Genomic DNA, 26,661 nt, shown 5'->3' on the forward strand with positions numbered 1-26,661 from the left:
TAGGCGTTGGAAGGTTCCTGGTGCGTTGCAGAGTCCGAACGGCATGCAGGTGAACTCGCTAAGTCCCATCGGGGTGGAGAATGCGGTCTTCTCCCGGTCCGCCTCTGCTACAGGAACCTGCCAGTACCCGCTAGTGAGATCCAAGGTAGAGAAGAAGTTAGCAGATCTTAAAGCAGCCAATGACTCCTCTATCCTTGGTAAGGGGTACGCATCCTTGTGTGTGATACGGTTGATTTTCCGGTAATCTACACACATCCTCATGGTGTTGTCTTTCTTTTTGACTAAAACTAATGGGGCTGCCCAGGGGCTACAACTATCCCGGATTACCCCAGCCTCCTTCATGTCTCTAAGCATCCCCTTGGCGTGTTGGTAATGTGCAGGGGGTACGGGTCGATACCTCTCTTTTATGGGAGGATGATCTCCCGTGGGGATGCGATGTTCTACCCCCTTGACTCGCCCGAAGTCTAACGGGTGTTTACTAAACACTCTCTCATACTCTTGAACCACCCGATAGACTCCTTGTTTCTGATGTGAGGGAGTGGAGTCAGTACCCAGATGTAGTTGCTGACACCAGTCCTCCATGTCTTTCTTAGAGCCGTTACCTTCCTCCGGGTGAGATGGAGGCAAGGGTTCCACAGATTGTATAGAATTTTGATTAGTGATATATAATTTGGCTAGCGTGGCATACCGGGGCAGGTACACTTCCCTCTCCCCGATATTTATTATGCGAACGGGCACCCTCCCATGGCGTACATTGACGACCCCCCGTGCTGTCAAAATGGTGGGCCTACTGTCTGAGTAAACTGGTTCTACCATTGCCTGGTAATCTCTACCTCTCAGACCAATAGCTGCCCGGCACCAAATCATCATTTCACTTTTTGGGGGCATGGCAATAGGAAAAGGGTCACACATTCTTACGCTACCAATCTCACCGCCGTAGAGTTCCACTTGTTGCCGTTGCATCAGTGCCCGGATCTCTTTCTGGAGCACCCGCTGCTCGCCGGAGCTGGCATTCTTGGCAACCTGCTGTAAAAGGAAAATCACCTCTGCAAGACAATTTTCAATTACATTAGTTCCTAGAGTTATTTTTGGGTGACTCTCATGTTTATCAATATCTACAATGATCAGTCCCTGTGCGGCCAGTTCGACTCTACCAATTTTGATGGTCACCTCTTTAAATCCGATCTGTGGCACGGGCTGACCATTGCTGGCGATGATACTCAAGTCGTCGTCGGGGTAGCGGGTAATATCCGAGTCATTCCAGTACTGCTTGAAGAGCACGTACGGGATGGTGGTGACCTGTGACCCGGTGTCCAGTAGGGCACTCATGGGAATGCCATCCAGTACCACAGGCAAGACTGGACGTCCTCCCACATATCTGTCGCGCCAGTTCGATGGGCCTGGTGATCTTTTTCCTGGGGGTTGGCCCTCTACCCCAGGTTGTGCCCGTTTAAAGAACAGTACCTTTCCATATGTCCGGGTTGATTGCAGCGGCGGCAGATGGGTCGTCCATCCTCGCTGTATCGGTCACTGGGTCTTCCTCTGGCCGGTGGGGTCCTCCTTGGTCGACGCCACGGGATGTCCTCCGGTCCGGATGCCAGCTGGATCTTCCCTGGGGTGGAAACCTGTAAAGACTGCACAGTTCGGGTTAGCGCAGCAACGCTCTTAGCTAGCTCTTGGACCTGATGGCGTAGGTCTGGAGCCGGGTCATTGTCCAAAGCCTGCGCATCAGCTCCCACAGGCCCTGCCGACAAGGGCGCCGCCTCCTGGTGGTAAGTGATAGCTGGGCGCCTGTGGGTCACAACGCCACCCGGTGCCGGTTCTCGGAGCACCCGGATGGCTCTGTCCTTGAACTGTGCAAAGTCCAGATGGGGATCCTGTAAGGCCATTGCCCGCAACTGGGTTCGGTGGGCATTGCAATATAAACCCTCTATAAATTGTTCAGTCAACAGCCTGTCCTCGTTTCCCACCCCATCAGGGTCGGTCTGCTTTATGGCCCTCAGGGCCTCTTGTAGGTTTAGTGCATAGTCCCTTATACTCTCATGCGCTCGCTGCTTGCACCCGTAGAATCTAAGCTTAATCTCGGCTGAGGTGCGGGTATCAAAGGTGTCCTTCAGCCGGGTTAGTATCCCTGCGACAGTCTTCCTCCCAGGTGGCCAGGATTTTACTTCCCTTTTGGCTGCCCCAGTTAGTTGGGCCACCAGGATGCTCACTTTTTGCTCTTCTGTGAGGGGGTACACCTGGAAGAGGCTATCCAGCTTTTCTCTAAAGTCATGCAGGGTATGTGACTCCCCTGAGTACTGGGGTAGCCAAGCTGCTCCCGGGATATAGGGCATGGTGAAGGGCATAACTGCAGCAGCGGTGGCGCTGGCGGGGGTTGAGGCAGTGAAGCTCTCCTCCGTATCCGACATCTTCCTCCCCCCGAGTGGACCGTGGCCTACCTTGCGATGATCCTGTTCCGTAGGCCGCGGCTCCGCAGTGGATCGTCAGGGTTGAGGACCTTCCGTCGCGCTCCGGTGACGTCGGCGTCTGCTGGGCTCCTTCCAGGACCTTACGCAACGTCCGGACGTGAGGCGGGGCTTCAGTTCTCGCGCGCTTTCGGAGTCCACGCCCCTCTTCTTCCCGCGCGGCGTCCTCAAGATGGCGTCCAATGGCGGGAAAACTCCACGGATGGCGGGAAGAAGGTCGAAGATGGCGCCGGATGGCGGGAAAACTTCGCGGATGGCGGGAAGAAGGTAGAAGATGGCGCCGGATGGCGGGAAACCTCCACGGATAGCGGGAATCTTCACCACTGGTAAGTTTGAACAGTCTTTGCTTTTCAGGCACGCAGTACCCGGTGGTTGCGGGCACGAAATCCTGCCGACTACGCCAAAGTTGACGCGCCCCTGGGCCTGTGTCGCGCTGCGTTGCGCACGCGGGAGCTTACCCGGAGCCGGATCTCTTGAGGGTTGTAGTCTCGTGGCGGCGACCCGGTCCGTGCCCAGGGAGTCAAACTGGACGGCAGTCTACTAGTAGTAAATAGTTGATGACTACGCCACCCGTTGAGTGCAGCCAGGAAGCTGCTGCTGCAGGGCAGACCGCTGAGGCCGGTGGTAGGATTGTGCAGCGTGATAGTATAACCCCCAACGGGAGGGGTATGGCCTCAGGGCAGCCGACGTGGATGATGGGGGTAGCAGGAACCACTCAGAGACGGTACGGTGTAGTTCAGGGTCTTTACTGGTAACAACGATAGACCCTCCCGGAGTACTTGCTAGCGAACGGGGCCTGGTCAGTCCTTGAGCAGATGGGATCTCCCCTGGCCAGGCGTAGTTGTAGGCCTCCCAAACTGACTGTACTCTTCTGGCTACCTTGCTAGAAGCTGATGTAAGTAGCCCACGTCCCTGAGTGTACCGTGTGGTGCTCACCCGTATGGCCGGTGACTCGGGGCCTTCTAATGGCTTCCGCTCCACGATGGCGGTGCTGGTCCCACGCGTGTGACCGTGCCTTCGGGCTTCTGGGCCAGAGGACCTGAAATCCCCTGCCTGACGGATTCTGCTGCTGGGCAAGAGTTAGTCCCCACAGCCTCGGACTCCGGGTCCGGAAAGAAGTCTTCTTAGTCAGGGCGAGCTCTGCAGCTGCCAGCCCCTGACTCCTTGTAACTCTGCTGTTTCCTATGCTGCTTCTTGTCTCTACTCCACTTGTCTGACTCACCCTGCCTCAGCCCCGGGTTTATACAGGGGAAGTTCTTCCCCTCCCAAGACTGGGCAGGAGGTGTGGCATGCACAGGATCCCTGACCAAAGGACCTCCCACCTGCTCTCAGACATAACATTACATTACTGTGGAAAACCAGACCCCTGGGGTGCCACATTTACTTAGCTGCTTTTTCTTGCCATAATAAAAATTCTAACAGTCTATTCAGTAGGACTATCAGCTGTGTATCCACCCGACTTCTGCACAACACAACTGATGGTCCCAACCCCATTTATAAGGCAAGAAATCCCACTTATTAAACCTGACAGGGCACACCTGTGAAGTGAAAACCATTTCCGGTGACTACCTCTTGAAGCTCATCAAGAGAATGCCAAGAGTGTGCAAAGCAGTCATCAAAGCAAAAGGTGGCTACTTTGAAGAACCTAGAATATAAGACATATTTTCAGTTGTTTCACACTTTTTTTTGTTAAGTATATGATTCCACATGTGTTAATTCATAGTTTTGATGCCTTCAGTGTGAATGTACAATTTTCAAAGTCATGAAAATACAGAAAAATCTTTAAATGAGAATGTGTGTCTAAACTTTTGGTCTCTACTGTATATATATATATATATATATATATATATATATATATATATATATATATATATATATAATATACAGTGGCAGAAGTTGTCATCATGCAAGACCTTAATTTTAACCATAATGCTTTTGAATATAGGTATGGTCATTTAATTAAAGAAAACTGACAGCCAAAAGTTTTGCATCTACTATTCATTGCGTAATTCATTGCTTACAATGCCATAACTTAGTATTTTGTAGCATAACCTCTTGCTTTAATTACTGAACCACACCGACGGGGCATTGATGCCACTTGGGTATTGAAGACATCTTGCGGGATCTTGCTCCATTCCATTTGCAAATCTGCAAACAATTCATCTTTATTGCTATGGGTACGGGCCCCAACTCGTCGCCCTACCTCATCCTGGAGGTGCTCTATAGGGTGTAAATCAGGTGATCGGCTTGGCCATTGCAACAGGCGAACATTTTTCTTTGCTAACCAATTTCTGACTAAATTGGATGTATGCTTAGGATCATTGTCTTGCTGTAATCTCCATCCCCTGCCTACTTTGGTTTTACCACATGGCACCATTACATTCTCCAGTATATCCTTGTACATGGTAGCATTCATATTTCCATCAATTCTATGCAGAGGGCCAATGGCAAATGGAGAAAAGCAGCCCCAAACCATGACATTGCCTCCACCATGTTTCACTGTAGGTGTTTAGTACCTTACATCATTACTTTTTCCAATTGTGCGGTATATATAGTGCTTCCCATCACTACCAAACAGATGGACCTTGGATTCATCTGACCACAACACCTTTGACCAATCTGTCACTTTCCATTGACTGTGTTCTTTGGCAAACTCAAATCAGACCTTCCGGTTCTTTGCAGGGATGAAAGACTTCTTGACTGGAACTTGTACATTCAACCCTCCTGCTGTTAGCCATTGCACCACAGTTTGGCGACTCACTTTGACCCCATATTCTTTGTTCATTTTGTGCAAAATCTGTACAGCACTTTTATGGACATCAGGTACTGACTTTAATATATGTGACACTTGATTCTGAGAACAGTTAATTCCATAGCTGCCTCTCTTTGGCTTTTGCCTGACTTCACTCTCAGAATAATAAGCTTCCTGACATCTGGTGATAAATTTGACTTTGTCTTTGCCATGTTTTAACCTAAAAACAGACACATAAAAGGAAAAAAAAATATGGCAAAATTTGATTACCCATGCCAAACATTTGGCTCAGCAAATGTTGAAAAATAACACATAAAGGGATAAAACAATGTCAAACACAATTTCCTTCATTATAGCTGACAGCCATCTGCTCCCGGTTTACTAAAATCACCAGGAAAATGACATCACAACAATCAGACAGACGTAATCACACTTTTTAAAAAAATGCAAAACTTTTAGTCGCCACTAATATATATATATATATATATATATATATATATATATATATATAGGATAATACATATTATTGGCATTTGATCTGTGATAAGAAACATAATTTTGAAAATCTTAATTACAAAATATATTACAATGTAAACTCTTATCACACAATGTTTTTTTATCTGTTTTCTTTGCTCCTATTACATCATCATAATTGGTATAATATCGTCCCGGGGTTGTGCACACAGACGTGACCTTATAGGTGGCAATGTCTCCACTGGTTCTAGTAAATCAGTCACGCTCAAGTCCGGGAAGCATTTAGAACCTGAGGTCAAAGGCTAAAACAAAATGTCGAGAAGCTCCATTACTGCGATTTCACCCTGTGTATAACGTTCATTAGGTTCTCTCTGTTCCCTGATTTATTTTCCTATAAAAACTTCACAGAGATCAAAAAAGGAAGACTTCAGGTGAGATATTCTTGGGGTGGACTGGCCATTAATGCATTAGGACAGTACCAGAGGGCCCATGGCCAGCAAACATTCCCAGTTTAGAAGCTATAAGACTAACATACAAGTGATAACAGTATCTTAAATGCTATTTATCACCCCAAACTAAGTGTATCATGGGTGATATTGGTTGTTAAAGGGGCTCATAAATTTTTATGCTCAGGGCCCAGGTTCCTCTCAGTTTGCCCCAAGGTAAAACTGACAACCAGGTTCGACAATAGATCAATTAGTCAATAATTCACAGCCGACACTCCCACCGCCAATAACAGGCAAGTTTGGTGATTCTATGTAGATGTAATTGTGTCTATGAAGGTGTCAGAGCCTTGACCCATCTGGTTTGACCCCTTATATCAGGCAGTACAACTAGAATTTTCTAGGATACTTTTTAGGACATTACCAAGCGAACTTTTTTGTTTTACATGAGGACGTCTTTAAAACGCAGTCTATATAAATGATTATAATAAATAAATCAATAAACTTATGATCAAGGTTCTACAATTGCATCAATTAATTCCTTTATGGGCGCATGTTGAATCTTTGCACATTGTAGGGCTTGTTCACGTTGCGCTTTTGCCGCATGTGTTTCAAGGTTAAAAAAATATGGACTTTACAGCATCAGCAAAGATGTTTATTTTTTCCTTGTGGATTTGAACCATCAAAGTGTTTTTTTAAATCTGTAGCACGTGAATGCTTTTAGTGTTTTTGCAGCATTTTTCACCCGTTCATTTGGGAAAGAAAAACGTAAAAAAAACGCAAATAAAAAAATGCGTAAAAAATGTGCTTATTTTATGCAGCGCTTTTCCCATCAACACAACTACAAATACTCAATGTGTGCACATACTCTTAAAGTGGATGTTCACTTTGAACCAATCCTATAAGGACCTCCAGACTGTCAGCTGTAACGTGTAGAAGATTCTGGTAGCAACGGTCAATGTCTCTGCAGCTGCACTCTGGGAAAAATTGAAGCACTGCACAGATCCGAAATGATTGACCTGTGTATATAATGCAAAGATTAAAGGGAAACCTGCCATGTCTCCAAACGCTATGAACCTGCAGATATAAGGTTTATCAGCAGCTTAGTAGAGTTCTGAAGCTGCCCGGCCCAGCTGGACGAAATGAACGTTATTCCTTCTGGAAACATTCAGCTTTCAGTCATAGAGGCGGGGCCGGAGCCACGACAGTCACTCCTCAGTACATAGTAAGCAGAGGCTGCAAGCACGCCTTGGCACATTAATCGACAGCCATCTCTCCACTGATATGCTGCAGAGATGACTGTCAGTCAATGTGCCAAGAAATGCTTACAGCCAGTGGAGTAACTAGAGTCTGATGGCCCCAGTGCAAGATTTGGACCGGGCCCCCCCGCCATCGTGATATACATGTCCCTTATCCTGGTATATATGTCCTTTATCCTGGGCCCCATCCTGGTATATATATATCCCCCATCCTGTATACATGTCCCTTATCCTGGGCCCCATCCTGGTATATACTGTATATCCCCCATCCTGGTATCTGTCCTTTATCTTTGGCCACATCCTGGTATATGTCCCCTGTTCTGCCCCTGTTCTTTAATGTATAGAAAAATATAAACCATTATGCTCACCTCCGATCCACTCCCCCGCCGGTCGGTGGTGACCTCTGTGACCGCAGTAGTTACGCCCCTGCTTACAGCCGCCTCGACTCTTATTGTATACTGGGCGATGACTGAAGCCGCTCTGGCACACCTCTTAAGTTCACCTCCAGTAGCCATGCTTTCAATATGGCGGTCGCACAGCTTTAGAATGCTATTAACCAGCAGATTAACCTCCGTATATGCAGGTTAACAGCGTTTGGGCATATGACACTGGCGGAAGGTGCAGCTCATTAACTGGTGAGATGCAAGACCCTACCAGTGACAAACTAGCACCCTCATACATAAAGACTCACAAAAGTAGTTCAACCAGGAGAAGATTTAGCAAATTATTTATTCCTATCAATGTAAGGCTCCAATACCAGATTATAACTATCCAAGATTTCTCGTGTGCTGCGCCAATTCTTTGGAATGCACTACCCAGGACAGTTCGATTAATTCCCAATACCCACAGTTTCAAGCGAACCCTAAAAACACATTTCTTTAGACTGGCGTATCGCCTAAACACACTCTGTCCGTCCCAGTTTTCCCCCATATTAAAATCTTCAACTTCAGGTTCATACCAACCATGCACTTAATAGCCTCTATCAGGACTGTACACATACTGGCTGGCAACCAGTCCATGTATTATTATTTATCCTATTTAGTATATCAATGCTGCATTATACAATATATGTACTTTTTACCTTTTGGGTCTCCCCCATTTCCTCATAGACTGTAAGCTCGCCAGCAGGGCCCTCACTCCTTTCGATATGAGATATGCTTATTCTGTATTGTCTGTATATGTTCCCCCTAAAATTTGTAAAGTGCTGCGGAATATGTTGGCGCTATAAAAATAAAAACTATTATTATTATTATTATTATTATTATTATTGTGCCACTGTTTCTGGATGAAGGAAACCCATAAAAACTCTTTGGCCCCGCTTCCCCAAGACTGGCCATTTTCATGCCGGTTCATATGAGGAGACATGCTGGAGTAAGTCGCTCCTGACCTATTAAGAGGCTCACGTTTCTTAATAAATCAGGAGTGTTTGACAAGTGGTGTGCGCCTTCATGAGCCTCACCACAAATCTTTCGCCAATCAGGCGTAAGGAACTCCACAGCTCACTATGAATGAGATGAGCTGTGGCATTACGCCCCTGCCACTCCCCTGTCTTGATAACCCATACTCAAATACATGTATTTGGGGCTAAAAATCATTTTTGCAATTTGGTTTCATTTAAAATTTTTCACCATTCGGCTTTTACAGACTCTATATTTCCCTGCAATCAAATTCAGAGTGCACACACCGATTTCCTTGACGTGCCAATAAAATGGGAGTGGATTCCCCAGATCCAAGAAGTATTCACTGTACACTCTTTTCTTGCGATGGTGAAATAATTTTATTCAACTGCTACAAACATATGCAACTATACAATGGTGCTCCTGGACGTTTTGTTTAACAGGAGCCTTTCTCAAACTGTCACCTTAAGGCCTCTTTCACGCATCAATATCTTCAGTACGTGTGGTGACAGTTTCCACACGTACTGGAGACACTGACACACGTAGACCCATTTTCACAGATTGTGTGTCCATAGGCAAAACACGCTGACATATCCGTTTTTTACCCACACCACGTGCCACAAAATGTTCCACACTGATGACACACGGATAGAATCCGTGTGTCATCTGTGTGACACGTACCGGCGCCTGGGAATAAGCGGTACAGTTAGCGCTGTTCACAAGTGCTGGCTGCTGAATGCTGTCCTCATCATTGCTCCCTGCTGGCGCTGCGATGAGCACCAGCAGGGACAATGATGAGAGTAGTAGTCTGCTCCCGCAGTGTCCAACTGTAAAAATAAGAAATTAATTTAAAAAATCCTTATACTCACCTGTCCTAAGTATCCCCCGCTGTAATCCATGTTATGCACACGCCCGGACTGACTGGCGTGTGCGGGTGTTGTGGTTCCACTGGACCATGGACCGGAGAGTGCCTGGAGGGGCGTGACTAAGTATCTGGCCGATCCGACCAAGGTGGCACGACGGCATACGACGCCAGTGCACCAGGGAGAAACCGGGCAGAGGGACCAGGTGCTACTCCAGGTCAAACTCCGGACACGGGGGTTGACCCACACTGGGATTACTGGAACAGGCAGGTTAGGCTGGCACAGACTGGTGGATGTAAGCAAACACGGCAGGTATGCAGATGGGTGGATACAGGCGAGTATGCAGGCAGGGAGGTACTGGCTGAAAGGACGGGCTGGAGCACAGAAAGGTTAAGACCCAATACAGACTGGGTCACAGAACCGCAGATGCGGTAGACAACCACAGCAGAGAGGGAATGCCCGAAGCGGTGGGCAAGAACAGAGCAGGACGGGGCTGCAGGAGCAGCGAGCACAAGCAGGGCAGGACAGGACTGCCGGAGCAGCGGGCAGAAGCAGGGCAGGACAGGACTGCCGGAGCAGCGGGCAGAAGCAGGGCAGGACAGGACTGCCGGAGCAGCGGGCAGAAGCAGGGCAGGACAGGACTGCCGGAGCAGCGGGCAGAAGCAGGGCAGGACAGGACTGCCGGAGCAGCGGGCAGAAGCAGGGCAGGACAGGACTGCCGGAGCAGCGGGCAGAAGCAGGGCAGGACAGGACTGCCGGAGCAGCGGGCAGAAGCAGGGCAGGACAGGACTGCCGGAGCAGCGGGCAGAAGGGTCAGAGCGGAGCAAGGCTGCCGGAGCAGTGAGCAAAAGGGTCAGAGCGGAGCAAGGCTGCGGAGCAGTGAGCAAGGAGTCAGAGCAGGCTAGAACCGCCGGAGCGGTAAGCAAAGGAGTCAGAGCAGACTAGAACCGCCGGAGCGGTAAGCAAAGGAGTCAGAGCAGACTAGAACCGCCGGAGCGGTAAGCAAAGGAGTCAGAGCAGACTAGAACCGCCGGAGCGGTGAGCAAAGGAGTCAGAGCAGGCTAGAACCGCCGGAGCGGTGAGCAAAGGAGTCAGAGCAGGCTAGAACCGCCGGAGCGGTGAGCAAAGGAGTCAGAGCAGACTAGAACCGCCGGAGCGGTGAGCAAAGGAGTCAGAGCAGACTAGAACCGCCGGAGCAGTGAGCAAAGGAGTCAGAGCAGGCAAGGCTGAGTAGGGGGGACAGGGCTCTGTTCACACGGAACAGACAGGAAGGGAAAGGCAGAGCCAGACACCCACAGGGTACTTGCAGAGAAGTAGCGAGTGGACCACAAACTCACAAACGGGAGTACAGAGACAACAAGCAGGAGTTAGGTACGAGTTCAGACTCTGCAGAAAAAGGAAGGGAACGGACATAGAGGCAAAACAGGTAAAGGATAGGAGAGAGTTCAGACTGGAACTGAGTGTACGGAGGAGACCGACACTGCAGCGGAATACAGGAGCGGGTCTGGGAATACGGCCCCCAGAGAGGCAGGACGAACAGGCAAGGAGCGTGTTCAGACAGGACAGACAAGATACAGGAGCGGGTCTAGGTAATCGGCCCCTAGAAGGCGGGAGGAACAGGCTAGGAGCGTGTTCAGACAGGTCAGACAAGATACAGGAATGGGTCTAGGTAATCGGCCCCTAGAAGGCGGGAGGAACAGGCTAGGAGCGTGTTCAGACAGGCCTGGAAATACAGCCTCCAGGATAGGCAGACAAGAGAACACAGAACGGGACCTGGCACCTTCAGAGTGCAAGCACACACTGAATGAAACACTATGCTCAGGCAGGTATAGATGGGAGCAGCTGAGCTATATACCAGGTGACAGACAGCAATAGGCTGAGGACGCACAAGGGGTGTGACCCACAGCAGGTACAAAAAGCAGGAAGTGATCGGGCGCCGCCCTTAAGCAGCAGAAACAGACACAAACAGACAGCATGGAGGGAAGCCAGAGAGACATTCTGGACTGGAGATCAAGTGCGCGCTCTTGCACAGTGGGAGATGGACCACCATGCAAGGACGCCGCCAGGTATGTTACAATCCATATGACCGATCACGCTGAGGAGCCGGGGAGAATGACTCCTGCAGCGAGCGGTCCCTGTCACTTACTGAGCTCAGCACAGCTCTGGGGCTCGCTCGCTGCAGGAGTCATTCTCCCCGGCTTCTCAGCATGAGCGGTTGCATGGATTACAATGGTGGAGACTTAAGACAGGTGAGTGTAAGTTTTTTTTTTATTTTATTCTTATTTTTGCAGTTGGACACTGCTGGAGCAGACACTACTACTCTCATCATTGTCCCTGCTGGTGCTGATCGCAGCACCAGCAGGGAACAATGATGACGGCAGCGTTAAGCACCAGGTGCTTGGGAACAGCGCTAACTGTACCGCTGATTCCCAAGCGCCGGTATGTGTGCTCCTAATGCGGCAGACGTGTGGCACATGGTTGTCACACGTGTGCCACACAGGTGCACACGGACACAGATATCTACGGTACTGGTTTCTTCAGTATGGGAAAGATCAGGACGTGTGAAAGAGAACGTCTTGTATGGTTCTGTGCAGCTGTGAAGCCTGAAGGCTGCATTTCCCTTGTAACTGGGGCTAATATACCAGCCCCAGTTACAAGGAAAATTAGATAAAAATAAAGTTATAGAAATATTGAAATGCTCCCTCAAAAGGTCTTTTATGACATCATGGAGGGAGCAATGTGTAAAATAAATAAAAAAAATAAAATGAATAAATAAATAAAAATGGCATTGTCAATCCAAATTAGTGTTACTGGCTTCGCCTTTGTAAAAAAAAACAAAAAAAAACAAACAAAAACAAAACATGTCCAATAAATGTAAGGCTGTGTTCACACGTTGCGTTTATGAAATCTCATACACTTTGCTGGTACTGTAAAACGCGGCTGAAAATTTGCATAAAAAAATGCATCAAAAAACGCAGCAAAAATGCAACGTGTGAACATAGCCTAATTGTTACAGAATGGGGAACAACATTTTAAAATGTATTTTAGTGTTCCTTAAAAAAAATGGGAAAAAATGCACTTATTTTCCTTATTTTTCCACCGACATTGCTTGTTATCAGCAAAAAAAACGAAGACAATATTACCTTGATATATAAACGAAGAAAAAAAGATGCAAAAACTATTTGAATATCCAAACGAGAAATTTTTCTTACAGCTGTTTATACAACCTGTACGAAAACCCCCCCCCACAATTTGCCTGGTCAGGAATGGGGGGTAAATGGCCCAGTCTTGAACTGGTTTAGCTAACCATACCTGTCTATGTAGCGTGGCACACCTGTTGGAATACCGTACAGAGAATGACCAGCTTTCTAACCAGTTTTGTCCTGACATGAAACCTTTATTATACTCCATAATGTATTCACTTTGTTTCATTTCTTAGACTTCTATTATATGAAGTCTGTGAATGGGTGTTATTAAATGTTTACTAGATGATGTGCTAGAAGTACTTATTATCTACCTGTACATGGAGACACAAACTGAATTTACAGCCCTTTCATGTCAAGGAAACTTTGTAACTATCCTCCCTCTTTAAGTTGTTACTGTCTATGCGGACCATGACAGACAGCCTGGGGCGCTGCCTGTGAATCCAGCGACTGTCTCCACTCACAGACCATGTGATTTTTTTTTTAGCCATTCGACTCATTTTAAGAGAAACATGTCATTTTTTTTTTTTTTACTTGTAGGTCTGAACATTTGCCTGCATTAAGCTGCTCTAAAATTAATTCACTGCTAGACAGAAAATTATACACCCAGCTCCACCAAACAGGGAGCGTTACATTTATTATAATGAAGGGACGGCGATGGCAAAAGACAATAAAAAAAAATCAAAGTGCAGCAGAAGATTGCCTGATATTTTTCTCTGAATCACTGTAATTATGGTGAATAAAGGCTGGAGGGAAGGGCGGAACAATCAGCGTATTGTCACCCACTGTCACAACACGTGGTGCTATTAGGGCTGTTTAAAGGACAAGCGTCACTTTTTCAACTTAATTCCCCTTTTTATGCCCTACAATAATTGGTATTAATCAGCTACTGGTTATACATAAATAAAAAAGAAAATGTGGTCTGCTACTTTTTCAAGAAACAGCTCCACTCTTGTCTATAGGTTGTGTTTAGTATTACAGCTCAGTGCTATTTAAAGGGGTGGTCCAAAATACAAATTAATTTTCATCCTAAATCCCTATCTGTTTAGTGCCATAATCAAAACTATTTTCTAATATTCTTTCATTAAAAGTTCCCTATCCTTCCTTAACTACACTATCTAACTGCTTTTCTTTTTTTTTCTACTTTCTTTTTGATGATGCTTCATTTGAGAATCTTGGTGCATGCTGGGATAGTCAAATGAGTTGTCATCAAGGGGCAGAAGCTGTGGTCACTGCCGCAGCCCCTTTCCCCCAACTTGTAGCGAAGCATCATCAGTGACCTTTGCTTCAGTCACTGGACTAGTCCCTGTGCAATATGCACAATGACAGTGTGCTCTCTTGCTGGATCATATCAGTAATAACAAGCCAGCAAGAGAGTCCACTCTCCCTAACACCACTTGCAGGGGCATCGCTCTCTGCAAACTTGGTATTCGTCTTAAAAAGCGCACTAACAGTGTGCTCTGTTGCCAACTCGTTACTACTGATCTAAGCTGGTGAGAGAGCCACTGTCATTGTGCACAATGCTCAGTGCCCAGCACATAGGGACTAGCCCAGCCCTTGAAATGAAGGTAACTGATGATGCTTCATTTCAGGGATGGGGCAGAGGCTGCGGCAGAGACCGCCGCCTCTGCCCACTGATGACACTTCATTTGACTATCCCAGCATGCATTGGGATTCTCATAAAAAAGGAAGTAATAAAATAAAAAAAAGTAAAACAGAGAAGGAAGGACAGGGAATTTTAATTAAAGTATATTAGAAAACTGTTTAGATTATGGCATTAAATAAATAGTAATTTAGGATGAAAATTAATATTAATATATGTATTTCTGACCACCCCTTTAAGCAAATAGGGCTAAGTGGTGATACCAGATATGTCCCTTGAATGGGGGTGGTTCTATTTTGGGGAAAAGCAAACAGTGCCATAGAATATGTACCCATTATAGTCTATGTGGATCGAGTGGTTGGCAAAAAACCCAAAAATAAAATGGATATATATTTTGATCCAAGTCAAGGATCAAATTTACCCATAAAAATCTATGGCCCTGACTAATCAAAACCAGTGATTTTTCTCTTGGTGAGAGGGTGTATTGGAGTAAGACACTCCTGATTCATAAAGATTTGCACGCCTCCTAATACATCGCTTGTCTAACAATTGACATATGCCTCTGTGCATTATGCCACAAATCCTACTCCAGTCAGGAACTAGATTAAGATTTCTGGCTTTGGGAACACCACAGCTCATCATGAATTAGACGAGCTGTGATGTCACACTCCGTCCCGCCCTGTGAAAAAGGCAAAAGTTGCAAAATTTTTGTGTAACTCTAGGTTGCGGCAAAATTTTAAATTTTCAAAGCAATTTATGCCAGAATTCTTGCAGAATTGCTTTGATGAATTCGCGTTCTAGGGGTCTGTGAAAAATGACACATTGCAATCATTGTACAATCCGTGTGCTGTCTGTGATTAATATTGCAATGTATAGGAGAAGTTTTGCAATTTATTAATTTATTTTTATTTAAATTTATTAATTTATTTTTTCATACAAGGAAACCACTGATGGCAAAAACTGACACACTGACCAAACACTGGTGAAAGTCGGATGCAAAACACGGACCGTTTTCAGCCTGAAGCATTATTCATCTCTATGGGGGATAAGTGATATATGAGATGGTGGAGGGTCCTGCAGCTGAGACCCCCACTAATTTCTTGACTGCGGCTCCGTTAGCCACAATCTTGCGACTTTGAGAAGCCGTGCACCTAATGGATAGATGATAAATGCATTTGGCGAGAATACCCCATTAAGTTGCTCCCAAATCTTTATATACAGTACAGACCAAAAGTTTGGACACACCTTCTCATTTAAAGATTTTTCTGTATTTTCATGACTTTGAAAATTGTACATTCACACTGAAGGCATCAAAACTATGAATTAACACATGTGGAATTATATACTTAACAAAAAAAGTGTGAAACAACTGAAAATATGTCTTATATTCTAGGTTCTTCAAAGTAGCCACCTTTTGCTTTGATGACTGCTTTGCACACTCTTGGCATTCTCTTGATGAGCTTCAAGACGTAGTCACCGGAAATGGTTTTCACTTCACAGGTCTGCCCTGTCAGGTTTAATAAGTGGGATTTCTTGCCTTATAAATTGGGTTGGGACCATCAGTTGTGTTGTGCAGAAGTCAGGTGGATACACAGCTGATAGTCCTACTGAATAGACTGTTAGAATTTGTATTATGGCAAGAAAAAAAGCAGCTAAGTAAAGAAAAACGAGTGGCCATCATTACTTTAAGAAATGAAGGTCAGTCAGTCTGAAAAATAGGGAAAACTTTGAAAGTGTCCCAAAGTGCAGTTGCAAAAACCATCAAGCGCTACAAAGAAACTGGCTCACATTAGGACCGCCCCAGGAAAGGAAGACCAAGAGTCACCTCTGCTTCTGAGGATAAGTTTATCCGAGTCACCAGCCTCAGAATTCGCAGGTTAACAGCAGCTCAGATTAGAGACCAGGTCAATGCCACAGAGTTCTAGCAGCAGACACATCTCTACAACAACTGTTAAGAGGAGACTTTGTGTAGCATGCCTTCATGGTAAAATAGCTGCTAGGAAACCACTGCTAAGGACAGGCAACAAGCAGAAGAGACTTGTTTGGGCTAAAGAACTCATGGAATGGACATTAGAGCAGTGGAAATCTGTGCTTTGGTCTGATGAGTCCAAGTTTGAGATCTTTGGTTCCAACCACCGTGTCTTTGTGCGACGCAGAAAAGGTGAATGGATGGACTCTACATGCCTGGTTCCCACCGTGAAGCATGGAGGAGGAGGTGTGATGGTGTGGGGGTGCTTTGCTGGTGACACTGTTGGGGATTTATTCAAAATTGAAGGCATACTAAACCAGCATGGCTACCACAGCATCTTGCAGCGGCATGCTATTCCATCCGGTTTGCGTTTAGTTGGACCATCATTTATTTTTCAACAGGACAATGACCCCAAACACACCTCCAGGCTGTGTAAGGGCTATTTGACCAAGAAGGAGAGTGATGGGGTGCTACGCCAGATGACCTGGCCTCCACAGTCACCAGACCTGAACCCAATTGAGATGGTTTGGGGTGAGCTGGACCGCAGAGTGAAGGCAAAAGGGCCAACAAGTGCTAAGCATCTCTGGGAACTCCTTCAAGATTGTTGGAAGACCATTTCCGGTGACTACCTCTTGAAGCTCATCAAGAGAGTGCCAAGCGTGTGTGTAGCACCCTGAGGATTCGGCTGCTACAGGGGTATTGCACCTCAACCCAGAGGTGTGATATTCCACTCCCGGGTAAGGATGGAGTGTGGAACTGAGCTCAGATAGACTGCATGCACTACATACATCCCATTCCAGAGGAGCAGGCCGACGGCACTCCCACTTAGAAATGTGCAGGTGCGACCGAGCCTGTTCCTGGCTGGAGTGGGAGGGGGGAGGAACATCCCATGTAGTGTAGGGGCAGATAGGGGGAGCAGTCTGGGTAGTGGTAGGAGCTCATTGGGTGCTGGTCACCTGAGCTCACACATAGAGGGATATATAAGGAGGGCACCAACTTAGAATCAGGGTCAGTTAGCTGCAGAGGACAAGTCAGATGCAGAGAGCAGGAAACAGCAGCCCTGGAGAGAGAGAGAGTGGAGTGAAGAAAGACCCAGAGGGGGACAAAGAAGGGACCCAAGAACCCAAATAAGAACACCGGGTGAGGAGTCAGCAAGAGGGTACCGGAACCCAAGCTGGTGGGGGCAAAGACATTCCCCAGCCAGAGACCGGAGACCGTGGGCAGTGTCTGTCACGGTCACCCACTACATTCACCCTGAAGGCACACCACAGGAAGGGTCAGGGAACCTAAGGCCAAAGGTTGCCCAACAGAAGGCCCGAGGGAGCTGGACTTAGGTGAATCACTGGTGGGGACGGCTGAAGTAAGGACAGAGGGAGAGCTCAGGGCCACGCTCCGGACTTGTTTGGGGGTTGGCCGGATCCAGGACCTGGTGGACGCAGCACGGCTCGGGAGGTCACTTGGAGCTAGAGTGACCAGGAACATCTGCAGTAAGTAAAGACCCTTAACTGCACTACCCGAGTCTGTCATCATTACCGGCTGCACCGCACCACCACAACCCCCATCCTCTGCGCCTGTCCCCTCTGAGGCTATACCCCTCCCGTTGGGGGTTATCCCACCAAGCTGCGCATCCACCATCAGCCTCAGCGGACCCTGCTGCAGCGGCGGCCACAGTGACCGCATCACAACGGGTGGCGTAGTCGACACAACGAACTTTAATAACATCAGTAAAGACTGCCACATAACCCTGAGCTTGACGCCCTGGGCACGGGACCGGGTCACAGCCGCTCGGAGACTACAACCCCCCATCTGATCCGGTGCCGGGTATTCCCCTCAAAAAGGAATATGTCCCAGGGGGCGCGTCAACTTTGGCGTAGTCGGCAGGATTACGTGCCCGCAACACCCGGGTACTGCGTGCCTGAAGAAAAGTGCAAGTTTACCTCAGAAAGAAGACTCCTGCCGGTTCCGGAGGGTCCACGCCATCGGACTCCATCACCAGTCGTTTCCCGCCGATTGTCCGCCATTTCCAGCTTGTTCCCGCCATCTGCAGAGTTTCCCGCCACTGGGCGACGCTTCCCGCCAAAACCGCAGATTTCCCGCCTTGGAAGAGCAGCGGACGCCATTATGGGCGTGCCAAAGGAGGGCAAGAGGCCACCTCCCATCGTGGGCCAGGACAGAAAATGGCGCCAAAAATGGAAACCGCCCCCACCAACAGAGACTGTGATGCTGGAGGTGTCTGTCAGCGTGAAAGAACTACCCCTGGAGCTGACAGTCACCGAGTTGCCCCGGGACCGCCCTCGGAGTGGGAGGAGACGAAAGAAAAGAGCAAAGATGGGTGTCGCTTGGAGCAGTCTAGAACGAGCGCACCCGGAGGCAAGGTGTCCAGAGCGAGAGCACCCGGAGTCGAGAAGAGAAAGAGTAGACCCGGGAATGGAGCGGCAGCAGAGCAGCACCGGCCCGCTGGCCAGGAGCCTGCAGAAGGAAGAAGGAGGAGAGCAGAGCAGCACCGGCCCGCTGGCCAGGAGCCTGCCGGAAGCAGAGCAGAGCAGCACCGACCCGATGGTCAGGAGCCTGCTGGAGTCAACAACCCCGCTAGGCTTAGCGGAGATCCTGGCGCAGCTTCCCCGAGATCGGGAGTGCGCGCGGAGTGCCCTGGAGGGCCTCGCGGGAAGGATGGCCCGAGTGCAGAGGGAGATCCTGGCGGAGTGGGGCCGGGAGATGGCCCAGCAAGCTGGAATCCGTCCACGGAACCCGCTCCCTTGGAAGAAGACACCGACTACCTCTGCGGATGACGCGGGAGGACCTAAGGCCGGAGACGGCGCAGAAGAGGGAGCGAGACGTATGGCAGCAGGTAAGGGGGACGCTTATACCCCATACCGGAAGACCGCCCACCTGCCCCAGCTCCCCGTCGCAGAGCCCGAAAGTCCCCCTGCCGTACCCGAGACCGCCATGACACCGCCACCGACTAGGCCCCGACCGGAAGCCGCCGTCGCGACCCCAGTGACGTCACGCGTCGTGACCCGGAGCGTGGCGAAGGAAGGGAAGCCTCCGGCCTGGTCGCAAGGCCTAGCGTTTCCGGGCGCCGCATCCCCAGCAGGGCCATCTACCTCCGCGGAGCCTCCGGCCTGGTCGCAAGGCCAGGTGGCCCAGGGTGCCGCCGTGTTAACAGTTCCATTTACCTTCCAGATGCCCCAGGCCTGGCCGCAAGGCCTGGGCAACCAGGGCGCCCCCACCATCGCGCCCGCACCCGTAACATCAAGGGTGCCAAATCTGGGAGAGGACCCCTTCAGCCAGCTAGCGTGGCCGGACGGGCGGCCTTTCATCTGGCCCAAAGAATTCTTGGAACTGGAGCGACAAAAGAAGTTAGGTCCCCTGTGTGAGCCCCTGATCCCGGCTCCAAAGCCCGTGACTCGGGTCTCGCCTCCACTCGAGGAAGCCCAGTTCGTGTGGGACCCCACGGGAGAAGATTTGATGGGGTTCACCGGAGAGACTCGGGCAGCTGCAGCAGAGCGTACCGAGTGTTGCCGTCAACAGCTGGCAGAGTTCAAGAGAGAGCGGGAGGAGAGGCGGGCCAGAGAGCAATGGGCCCGGACCCGTAGCGCGGAGCAAAAGAGTCGGACCAGAAGGGACCCCTATGCAGCAGATCGTCCCCGTACCATCGGGACGGTAATAAAGTTTAATGCGCAGCATGGGTGGGGCTTCATAAAGGACCGGAACACCATGGGTGACGTCTTCGTTACCCGACGGGACGACGAGTCCCACCTGCCAGAGGGTCACAAAGGCCGTGACCTCTACGTCGGTGACGAGGTAACGTTCACCCGGCACAAGTGTGCCAAGGGACCTTACGCCCTCCACGTGCATCGCCTGACAGAGGAGGAGTTGCGGTGTAGGGAGGAGGAGCCAGAAGACCCGGACGGGTTCAAGGCTAGAAGGTACTATGACTGAAATAGTACAAAGGAGATGTAAATAGTTACCCGTCGGGGTACCCAAGTAACCGTGGCTGCTTTAAAGTTTAGTCCCCGTTGGGACCAGTGAACAGTTTAACCCGTGTGTCCCCTACCCAAACCAGGCTGAGGACTGTGAGCAGCCATCCCATTCCCTTTACTTGGCCGGGGACTGAGAACGGCCAAAACTTCCCTGTACATAGTTGCGCTTCCTAAGGCGCCCCCTACTGGTTTTATGAGAAACTGCTTATCAAAAGACTGTTGCACTTTACCTGGTCACGAGTTGCACGGTGACCAGAGGAGGAAGAAAGAAAGAGACGACGAGAATGTTATAATGATGTCTATATGAAAAAGTTATATATATATAATATTTTATATGTTTTATATGTTTATAAAAATTTGTATGTTTTGGTGTTTTTGTCTTTGCAGCCCGAGGACGTGCTGTGATTTACCAGGGGGGAATGTAGCACCCTGAGGATTCGGCTGCTACAGGGGTATTGCACCTCAACCCAGAGGTGTGATATTCCACTCCCGGGTAAGGATGGAGTGTGGAACTGAGCTCAGATAGACTGCATGCACTACATACATCCCATTCCAGAGGAGCAGGCCGACGGCACTCCCACTTAGAAATGTGCAGGTGCGACCGAGCCTGTTCCTGGCTGGAGTGGGAGGGGGGAGGAACATCCCATGTAGTGTAGGGGCAGATAGGGGGAGCAGTCTGGGTAGTGGTAGGAGCTCATTGGGTGCTGGTCACCTGAGCTCACACATAGAGGGATATATAAGGAGGGCACCAACTTAGAATCAGGGTCAGTTAGCTGCAGAGGACAAGTCAGATGCAGAGAGCAGGAAACAGCAGCCCTGGAGAGAGAGAGAGTGGAGTGAAGAAAGACCCAGAGGGGGACAAAGAAGGGACCCAAGAACCCAAATAAGAACACCGGGTGAGGAGTCAGCAAGAGGGTACCGGAACCCAAGCTGGTGGGGGCAAAGACATTCCCCAGCCAGAGACCGGAGACCGTGGGCAGTGTCTGTCACGGTCACCCACTACATTCACCCTGAAGGCACACCACAGGAAGGGTCAGGGAACCTAAGGCCAAAGGTTGCCCAACAGAAGGCCCGAGGGAGCTGGACTTAGGTGAATCACTGGTGGGGACGGCTGAAGTAAGGACAGAGGGAGAGCTCAGGGCCACGCTCCGGACTTGTTTGGGGGTTGGCCGGATCCAGGACCTGGTGGACGCAGCACGGCTCGGGAGGTCACTTGGAGCTAGAGTGACCAGGAACATCTGCAGTAAGTAAAGACCCTTAACTGCACTACCCGAGTCTGTCATCATTACCGGCTGCACCGCACCACCACAACCCCCATCCTCTGCGCCTGTCCCCTCTGAGGCTATACCCCTCCCGTTGGGGGTTATCCCACCAAGCTGCGCATCCACCATCAGCCTCAGCGGACCCTGCTGCAGCGGCGGCCACAGTGACCGCATCACAACGGGTGGCGTAGTCGACACAACGAACTTTAATAACATCAGTAAAGACTGCCACATAACCCTGAGCTTGACGCCCTGGGCACGGGACCGGGTCACAGCCGCTCGGAGACTACAACCCCCCATCTGATCCGGTGCCGGGTATTCCCCTCAAAAAGGAATATGTCCCAGGGGGCGCGTCATGTGCAAAGCAGTCATCAAAGCAAAAGGTGGCTACTTTGAAGAACCTAGAATATAAGACATATTTTCAGTTGTTTCACACTTTTTTGTTAAGCATATAATTCCACATGTGTTAATTCATAGTTTTGATGCCTTCAGTGTGAATGTACAATTTTCAAAGTCATGAAAATACAGAAAAATCTTTAAATGAGAAGGTGTGTCCAAACTTTTGGTCTGTACTGTATGTAAGAACAATACAGATCATTCATGAACATGCAGAGATTTGCTCCACATTAGAAGGAAATGCCCGAAGGAACAGATCAGCGACATATTTTAGAAATATAAGTATCGTGTTGTTACATAACAGGTGTCTAACGAAAGCCTAAAGACAGAGAACACGCTCACGTTATATACCAGATTTGTGCCTTCCCTTGCTGTGCCATGACATTGATTTCAGTCAGTGGGTTTGTTACATCACAGGCACATTTTGTTGGAAACGTTGGCAATGATAGAGCAAGAATTGATGCTTCATTTCCTTGTACTAACAATGACTTACACGTTTCTAAAGGTGAAATTTACTATAGGATCAAGTGTGATTTGTGTTGGCTGCAGGTCTGAAGACAACTTTAAGATATAAAGAATTCATACGGCTTCTATGAGATTAAGGAGCATAAGGCTAGCTCTACATGGCGACACTGGCCGCGACAGACGTCAAGGGGCCAAAGTTTGTTTGGTGCCGCTGCTACATAGCGGCACTAAGGAAGTGAATGGGGTCGCATTGCAATAACCATGCTACGGCAACCATGGCAAGCTCGTCACAAAAAATCCAACAGAGTCAGATTTTTTTGTTTATCATGGTAGTATTGAGTGTCAGACTGAAGAACATTGGGCACACCAGAGGATTTGATTCTGAGGGCCCACCTTTCTCCCCCACTCAAGAGCCCCATAGCAGCTGCAAGGTTTGCACTATGAACTCTCCTGAAGAAGAAGCCAGGGCCCACCGGAGGATTCTCCGGTTCCCTGGTAGACCAGTTCAACCCTGGTAGTGTCGCTGTCACTATGTAACTCCGTTCACTTTTCTAGTGCCACAATGTAGCAACTAGAGGTTTTTGATGGCGTTCAGGTGGTGGAATAGAAGGTGGTTAGGTGATGAGTGGGTTAGGAACAGATAGAATAAACATTAGGGTGTTGCCCGGTATAAAGGTTCAATACACAGCGTTTTGTAAGTTACCTTTTTTGGAAGTCCACAATTCACAGATCACAAACCGGTTTTTGGCTCCAGACAGGAGCCTTCATCAGGTGATTATAATCACTTGAGAAAGGCTCCTGTCTGGAGCAGAAAACCAGTTTCTGATCTGTGAACTGTGGACTTCCAAAAAAGGTAACTTCCAAAACACTGTGTATTGCATCTCTATACCGTCCCTCGGCCGCTTTATTCTAGCAATGTAGCATTGTCACTGAGCAAACTCCGGTTGTGCGACGACTGTCGTGGCCAAAGTTACCGTGTAGTGCTAGTCTTAAAGGGAAACTGTCAGTTGTTTCATGTTGCTCAAACCGAGGCAGACATTAATGCAACAATTTCTACTTTCTCTCTGAAATGCTCAGAAAAAATACTATTTGACGATCCATCTGGGGGCAATCATGCCTCCAGACTCTGATTCATGCTGCTCGGGATTTGGCCAGCTTGAATCGACTGACAGGTACAATTCATACACATCTAGATATTAACCAATGATAGTATTTCCAATAATATGGCTATCCTGTATTTTCAGAATAATGTATTTATATTCATTGAGACCAATCTGGCTGTTAGAACAGTCATAAACATAAGACAGCAGTCGGCCAAATACTCATTTGGGCATCATCTTTCTCGACTGACTCTACCACTACCAAAATGTATCATCTATAATCAGGAAATGTTTGATATGTTCGAGGGGAAGGGTTTGCGATCCCTGGGATTTCCACCATTCATAAGAATAGAGATCTCATGTGCCCTGCGTGACTGGAGCAAAAATGACCATGCATGACCCAAAAAAATGAATGGAGCAGCAGTGACACATGCCCACTACTGCACCATATACATGTGAGACATTGTAACCCCGTTCTTGGGATTTAGGATCTTACATCAATTATACACATCACTAGGCTCAATCCAATTTTCATCCATTTTTGGTGAGCGTGTCCATTTTTACCATCAGTACGGTGCAGTAAAAGCACACCTGTCAGTCTACAAGACTTCTGAGATAGTTTGGTAGAATTCTGGCAGAGAATACTGAGGTCTCCGTCATCTTGAACTGTTCATAATATGCAACGTGGCATTTTTCTTTCACAATTCACAATGAAACTTAGATTTCAGATCCAGTTCAGCTGGAAATGGCAAACAGGACCCAGGTCTGAAATACAGGAAACTGCACGTTCCATTAGTTTTTAATATATACAGGTTGGGGAAACAAGGCAGATGACCTCTCGTACAACTTGGCTTCCTACGTATATGGAAAATTTGGAGGCATGTGAGAGATGATAAAACAAGGACTAAAAAGGCCATAATGAAGCTCAAAAGACTGGAGATATAATTTTGAAAATATGATATAATATATTTAATATAACACCCTAGTATTGACTGAAAAATATAAAATACTGCTATGTGATATATTGTGCTATGATGAGTACAGGTTATTAGGGGTAGTGTTGGACTGGGGTGACAAGCGCCCACCAGTAACATTGAATCTGGGAGTCCACTATTCAGCTACATGCAAATATTACATTTCCTCATTCACAAATTTACCTATGGGTCTATATATTAATAAATTGGGCGGGTTTGTTGAATGAATGATGAGATGCTTATTTTATCTGAGCAAATTGGCCAACTACTGCTCATTTCGGGGCGTAAGTGGCTTACTCCTGCACAAGAGGTCCACTGGGGGATTCATCTGTTTCCCTGTGAGCCAGTCTAGGCATGATCAGGGGTCCATGATTGGGAGTCCAGGCAGATAATTCATTAACCTTGCTATCATCCCCTTTGCAACAAATAGAGTGGCATGTAAAAGTTTGGGCTCCTCTTGTCAAAGTTACTGTTATTGTGAACAGTTAAGCGAGTTGAAGATGAAATGATGTCTAATAGGCCAAAAGTTAAAGATGACACATTTCCTTTGAATTTTAGGCAAAAGATATATATATATATATATATATATATATATATATTCATTTCTTACATTTTAAAAATTACAAAAAGGAAAATGGGCTGATGCAAAAGTTTGGGCACCCTGCATGGTTAGTTCCTAGTAGCGCCCCCTTTTGAAAGTATCACAGCTTGTAAACGCTCTTTGTAGCCAGATAAGAGTCTTTCAATTCTTGTTTGAGGGATTTTCATCCATTCTTCCTTAGAAAATTCTTCCAGTTCTGTGAGATTCCTGGGTCGTCTTGCATGCACGGCTATTTTGAGGTCTAGACACAGATTTTCAATGATGTTAAAATCAGGGGACTGTAAGGGCCATTGTAAAACCTTCAGCTGACTTTATCTTGACCTCCACTGTTCCTGTTAACTGCCATTTCTTAAATACATTTTGAATATTAAATACAATACTGAGAAAAGGGCAACTTGAAAACGCTTTGCTTACTTTCTACAGCCTTCTCTTGCTTTGTGGGCCTCCACCATTTTCATTTTCAGAGTGCTTGGCAGCTGCTTAGAAGAACCCCTTGCCTGCTATTTTTTGGCATAAGGTTAGATGAGTCTAAGGTTTTATAAAGCTGGGAAATTTGCATCACTTAGCCTTTCCTAACAATGATCGTGAACAAGCCATAACCCTAATAAGCTAATTAAGGTCTGAAACCTTGGTCAAAGTTATCTGAGCACACAAATCTCCAAGGGTGCACAAACTTTTGCATCAGCCCATTTTCCTTTTTCTATTTTTTAAATGTAAAAAATGACAATATATATTTTTTTTCCTAAAATGCAAAGGAAATGTGTCATCTTTAAAGGGGTTGTCCACTACTTTATATGATCCCCCAATGTATTCCTCCAGGGCCCATAAGTGTTTCTCTAAATACCTTGTGGTGCCTTTTCTGCCTGTGAGCGGCGCTATCACTGGCCGCTCACAGGCATCACATGACCCCCGGCTGCAGCCGGTTCTGACATCCGCTGATGTCATGTCAAGTTCCGGCTGCAGCAGGGGGTACTTACTTCTGCCTTCCACGGTGGACGCTGGGCTGTGGGCGGGGTTACCCAGCACGTCACACCCGGCATCCACCGCGTGCTCTCCCTCTCCTCATTCCCTGGGAAAGCGCGCGGTGGATGCTGGGTGTGACACACGGGGTAACCCGCCCACAGCCCAGCGTCCACCACAAGGAGTGCGTCACTGATGTCACGCCTCACTTGACGTGACATCAGCGACGGGTCACATGATGCCTCTGAGCGGCCAATGATAGCGGAAAAGGCACTGCAAGGTATTTACAAAAATACTTCTGGGCCCCGGGGGGATACATTGGGGGGTTCATATAAAGTAGTGGACAACTTCTTTAACTTTAGGCCTTTTAGAGATCATTTAATCTTCAACTTGCTTGCTCAACTTGCAGTCATTTTGACCAGGGGTGCCATAAGTTTTACATGCCACTGTATCTGTCTCTACATTCTAGAGTCTTCAGACACTTGAGAA

This window comes from Phyllobates terribilis, unplaced genomic scaffold (genome assembly GCF_046119375.1).
Source record: "Phyllobates terribilis strain yellow unplaced genomic scaffold, ASM4611937v1 Scaffold_4__5_contigs__length_816908805, whole genome shotgun sequence".
Lineage (NCBI taxonomy): Eukaryota > Metazoa > Chordata > Amphibia > Anura > Dendrobatidae > Phyllobates > Phyllobates terribilis.